This window comes from Podarcis filfolensis (genome assembly GCF_964270895.1).
Source record: "Podarcis filfolensis genome assembly, chromosome: 8".
Classification (NCBI taxonomy): Eukaryota; Metazoa; Chordata; class Lepidosauria; order Squamata; family Lacertidae; genus Podarcis; species Podarcis filfolensis.
Genome location: NC_139611.1, coordinates 24,616,676 through 24,622,675, shown reverse-complemented (window position 1 = coordinate 24,622,675; position 6,000 = coordinate 24,616,676). Strand labels below are relative to the sequence as shown.

At 45.2% G+C, this 6,000-nt stretch overlaps 2 long non-coding RNA genes across 2 annotated transcripts; one reads left to right on the top strand and one right to left on the bottom strand.

Annotated features, from left to right (window-relative positions):
- The first annotated feature begins 896 nt into the window (after nucleotides 1–896).
- On the top strand, nucleotides 897–3,900 carry LOC310769605. The gene is made up of 2 exons (XR_014551731.1): nucleotides 897–1,055; nucleotides 3,683–3,900. It is a non-coding gene; the product is annotated as an uncharacterized lncRNA (long non-coding RNA).
- Nucleotides 1,341–1,636, bottom strand: LOC310768027. Its single transcript, XR_014551164.1, has 2 exons — nucleotides 1,568–1,636; nucleotides 1,341–1,432 (listed from the first exon to the last, which is right to left on the bottom strand). It is a non-coding gene; the product is annotated as an uncharacterized lncRNA (long non-coding RNA).
- Nucleotides 3,901–6,000: the final 2,100 nt, after the last annotated feature.

The window sequence follows — 6,000 nt, the reverse complement described above, 5'->3', positions numbered from 1 at the left end:
GATTTCTTTCTGCAGGGCCTGTAAGACAGAGTTGTTCCTCCTGGCCTTTGGCTTGGAGCCAATTTGATTCCCTCCCCCTCTTTCTTTTTTCTTTTTCCTTTCTCCTCCTTTGATGAGGCTGCATTTTAATATTTTAATGTTTCAATATTTTAATGTTGTATTTTAATATTGTTTTTAAGTTGTATTCATTCAACTTGTTTTTATTATTGCTTGTTAGCCACCCTGAGCCCCGCCTTGGCTGGGGAGGGCGGGGTATAAATAATAATAATAATAATAATAATAATAATAATAATAATAATAATCTGTACCCCGCCCATCTGGCTGAGCTTCCTCAGCCACTCTGGGCAGCTTCCAACAAAGATTACAAATACATTTAAATGTCATATGAAGGAGCAGGTTGACTTCTTTGGGAGTGCTTTGGGATCCAGCCATGTCACTGGAGACTCAGTAGCTAGACAAGCCTTCTACCAGCTGCAATTGGTTTTGCAGAATCATAGAATTGTAGAGTTGGAAGGGGCAACAAGGGTGGTCTGGTCCAACCCCCTGCAATGCATGAAGCTTTTAGCCCAACATGGGGCTCGAACCCACGACCTTGAGATTAAGAGTCTGATGGTCTACCGACTGAGCTATTACTGGTTCATGCATTGGTTACTTCCAACAACATCTGGAGGGCCACAGGGCTTCTTCATCGCTTGCCTGAAGTGTGCATCAGAACTGGCCAGGCTTTCAGTTGCTGGGGAATTCAAAGACAGGCTTGAAGGCATCTCCATGACAACCTTCTCTGTTACAACCATCCCATGTCACTCTGAGGGACACCTCAGTGGTGAGCTCATATATGAATCATTTCTGCAGAAAGTCCTGGAGTTACATTTCAAGGCGATTGTTGCTGTAACATGAGCGCACACCCTGCTGTGGGCTGGTTGGAGAGAAAGGACAGTGTGTTTAATTTGTCAATAAATTAACCAGCAGCTATGCAGAAATGATGCCTGTGGCTAAATTCCATTCTTAATAGGTTAATCGGGCAGACACGGAGAAACAGCTGCACATTAGATCAGGTTAGTGCAGGATTTGTAATGCAACCAAACATGACCAGGCACCTGCATGGATTGTTTAACATCTGCCCCATCCATCTACAAAAAAGAAGCATGTCTTTCTTTTTCCAAAAAAAGGAACTCTCTCCCCCCCTCTCTTTAATTAAATGCAGTTATTTAGTTATTTAGGGTTGTGTCCAACTAAGTCTTACCTGGAGAAGACCCCCTGAAATTATTTTTAATAAGCCTGCTCTGAGTAGGACTAACATTGGACACAACCCTTAAGTTATATCATTTCTTTTTTAAAACAAAAAATAAAAAAAAACTTTTATTGATAAATGCAATACTTACAAACACAAACCAGAACACTAAACAAACTTATTATGCATAGATACATACACCTCATGCTGGCCACATGACCTGGAAGCTGTACGCCGGCTCCCTTGGCCAATAAAGCAAGATGAGCGCCGGAACCCCAGAGTCGGCCACGACTGGACCTAATGGTCAGGGGTCCCTTTACCCTTGCCTTTACATACACCTCTCAACTTAGATTACAAAAAAAACAACAACATACAAACTAAAAATACAGACATAAATTTTGACTTCTGTATATGTGGCTTCCTTTGTTTGATTTCTTCTTTTTGCTGTGTTATCAATCTTAATTTTGACTATCTCATCTTATACCCATTTCTTCTCAATTTTTTACTCTATAAGTTTCATTCATTGCATATTGATATATTGATATTGATATATTAATACCAGGACAATGTTTTTTGATGTATTCCTTCACGCACGTCCACTCCTCTATCAGTTTTTTATTTTTGATTGGCCTCTTACCCCTGCTGTAAGTCTTGCTGATTCTATATATTCACAAAATCTTATTTCCCATTCTCTTATTGAAGGAGTTTTTTCTCCCTTCCAATTTTTTGCTATAATCATTCTGGCCACAGTTATATCATTTCAACAAATTTTATACTGGTTAACACTACAGCTTCTAAGTGGCATACAATGATTGTGGAGAGATATCCTCCAAGTTTCCCTATTTTCCAGGGACAGTCCTAGTTTTAAAGAAGCCACCCCTGTTTCTGATTAGACCCCAGAATATCCTGCTTTCCCTTAGGACATCCCTATTTTCATTGAAGAACTGTTGGAGGGTATATGAATGAGATAATTCAGTTGAAGTTAATAATAAAGTTAGAAAAGCTTTCTTAAAATGCCTGCTGAAATAAATAAAGTCTTCACCACACACCAAAAGTTCAACAGGGACAGGGCCTGTCTGATCTCAGCCAGAAATGGCCCACAATGCACATCTCCTGTGGAGTTCAAGACAATGACTTCAGGGATCAGGACTCCCCAAAGTCCAAGTTTCACCAGGAAGTGGTCTGACCATGACAATCCTCCCCCCTTCAAAACGTATATGCTGATTGATTAAAAGCAAGAACCACCACTGTTATGTACTGAGTTGAATAGGATCCAAACTGCAGCAGTCTGATTGGTCCTAGAACAATAGGATCCAAAAGGCAGCAGTCTGATTGGTCCTAGAACAATAGGATTCAGAATGCAGCAGTCTGATTGGTCCTAGAACAATGCAGCAGTATGATTGGTTGGCAGGAACCACCCAATCATGCTCCAGATAGAAGTGAATCCACAACCTGATTGGCTTACAGTAGAATTCCGGAATTAGCCAATCATGTGCAGCCCATTGTGTAAATAATGTATATAAAGCAGATACCTTGAGGGGACTTTCATTCATTCCTCCTCACCACTATGAGCTGAATAAAGAGCATGAAATCACTTTGCGACTCTGAGTATATTTCAACCACTTAAAAACAGGCAATGGGGATAACGCACCCCTCCCCAATATCTGGACCACTCCTCTCTCTGTTTGTGATGCCCACCAGCTGATATTCAGGGGCATGTGCTGCTTCAGAAAGTGGAGGTAGAACACAGCCCCTGTCTGGGTCAGGACTGGTTCAGCTGCTGGTCAGCATAGCGACTCAGAGACGAGCAATAAAAGTTGACTCTTTATTCAAGGAAACAGAATACAGAGAAACCTACAGCCAGAACTGACAGTCTGTGCCTCCCTCTTCCCTCTAAGTCTCCTTCATGTCCGGCTGCTTTCCCAGCAGTCTTGAACTCCATCGGGGAGGGGGGCCCTGTGCTCTTTGCTCTGCAAAGCTCTCTGTGCCCTTGGAGACAAGGGAGGAGGGGAGCTGAATACAGTAGGACTGGCAGGCTCCTGTGAATCTCAGTCCCCACCTCCTCCTCAGCTGCCTGTCCTGTGTCTGCAGTGCTCTCTGCCTCTTCTTCCTCTCTCTCACTCTAGCCTGTTGCTTTTTCAGCATCCATCCATTCTGCCCTCACTTCATCCTCTGACCTATCTTCCTTATCCCACCACCACTCCCCTGGCTCTTCCTCTTCCTCTCCTGAGACTTCCCTGAAGGGCTTTCTGGCTGCAGCCTCCCACCATTCCTCGTCGTCCAGATGGTCCATAACACTCTGTGGCTAGTAGCCACTACTAGCACTACCCTCTATGGAATTGTCTAATCCTCTTTTTTAAAAAAAAAGAAGAAAAGACATTTTCCCATGTAGCTGGCGAGCTATTTCAGTGTTTGTTTTAATCTTAGTCTTTCTTTTTTAACACCTTCCAGGCGATAACAGCTTTGGTGGGAAACGCAGCTCGGGCTTCTTAGCAGCTGTGACAGAGTCAGGTGAGGGGAAATAGAACAAAGAGCATCATCAAAGCACCATCTTGTTGGGTTCTAAGTGGAGCATCATGCTGCCTGCAGCAACGAGACGATAGGACATGCTGTTTGGGAGAGGTGGCTCGGTGACACTTCTCCTATAAATAAAAACTGTCGAGCCAGCCTGTGCGAAGTATCCAGATCCCAGAAAAAGAAGCTTGCTAATTAGTGTAAAAGGTACACCGTGCTTCATTAAGGACATGGCTGCTCCATCTCCTGGCTGCGCTTCCTGTTGACAGCTGGTTGCAGGCCAAAGTTCAAATGGTGCAGTTTCCCGTTAACTCAATGTCAGTGATGGGGAAAGCTGCACTTTGGGAGTAGGAAAACCAGTTATTTAATCAATCGCTTAGTCCTCAGAAATGTAGGCAGCTGCCTTTGCACACAGGCACTCCCAGGTTCAATCCCAGCATCTCCCGGCAGGGCTGGGACAGATGCTACTCTGAAATCATACAGGGCTGGATTTGATATCCCGCTTTATCACTACCCGAAGGAGTCTCAAAGCGGCAAACATTCTCCTTTCCCTTCCTGCCCCACAACAAACACTCTGTGAGGTGAGTGGGGCTGAGAGACTTCAGGGAAGTGTGACTAGCCCAAGGTCATCCAGCAGCTGCATGTGGAGGAGCGGAGACACGAACCCGGTTCACCAGATTACGGGTCTACCGCTCTTAACCACTACACCACGCTGGTTGCAGTGTAGAAAATACTGAGTTGGATAAGCAATGGTCTGAATTGGTATAAGGCAGATCCTGACTTTCCTAAGTTAACAGGACTATGAGTAGCACATCTGGGGCTGGGGATTCTGTTTCGAGTGGACACGAACACTTCACCAACAACGAGAACCAGAGAATTGCACAAAGTTCACCTATGTTATTTATAATTTAAGTAGGAATATTCAGTGTTGTCAGTTGCTTTATTCTGTCTCCACTCCTCCCACCCTGGGCAGGACCGTCTTGTGACTTAACTTCTGTACAAGGAACAAAAAAAGAAAAAGAAAGACTAACTCTCTTTTCCCATTGGACGAGTGAAACTGTATCTGAAGAAGTGTGCATGCACACGAAAGCTCATACCAATAACAAACTTAGTTGGTCTCTAAGGTGCTACTACGGGATGCGGGTGGCGCTGTGGGTTAAACCACAGAGCCTAGGACTTGCCGATCAGAAGGTCGGCAGTTCGAATCCCCGCAACGGGGTGAGCTCCCGTTGCTCGGTCCCTGCTCCTGCCAACCTAGCAGTTCGAAAGCACGTCAAAGTGCAAGTAGATAAACAGGTACCGCTCTGGTGGGAAGGTAAATGGCATTTCCGTGCACTGCTCTGGTTCGCCAGAAGTGGCTTAGTCATGCTGGCCACATGATCGAGAAGCTGTACGTCGGCTCCCTCGGCCAATAAAGTGAGATGAGCGCCGCAACCCCAGAGTCGGTCACGACTGGACCTAATGGACAGGGGTCCTTTACTTAAGGTGTTACTGGAAGGAATTTTTATTTTTATTTTGTTTTGACTACGGCAGACCAACATGGCTACCTACCTGTCACTGGAACTGTACCTGTAAGACTTCAGCATGGTAAGAGGTTCAGGACCCCTGCTAGGGGATGCGCTGTGCTATGGCTGTTGTACTAGCAAATCAGGGCACAGCACCCGCTTTTCAGGCAGAAGTTCCCATGTTCAATTTTGGCATCCCCAGGTAGGGCCAGGAGACACCCCTGCCAGCCAGTGGAGACAAATACTGAACTAGGTGGAGCTGATTCGGTATAAGGCAGCTTCCTTTGTTGCAAATGAACAAAACAGCAAGGTTTCCTTAGAGAACTTGGTGGCAGGCCTCTGTGCTTTTCAACCGTGGCTTGACCTACAAATGTTAGCAAACGGCAAGCTTTATCTGCATCCCATGAAACACGTCAGCTGTAGGTTTTTGCAGCTCCATCAGCACTTAAAGGTAAAGGCCAGGTAATTTCTCTCACACGCACAAACACACACACCACCAGGTGGCTGGCAGCCTTAACTTGAAGGTTGTGTCCTCATTTTCTACAAAGCAAAGGCAAAACCTGCTGGCTCAGTGCATCTCCAACTGCTTTTGTGTACGTAATGTGCTTCCCAGAGCGCTGGGCGATGTACACACCTTCAAAGCCAAGGGTGTATAAAGGTCTGCTGAAGCCAAGGGCACAGAAAGGTTTGTTTGCAAGTTGCACTGAGAGCCAGAGAATTGGCAGGAACGCGGTGACTTTCATTCACCTT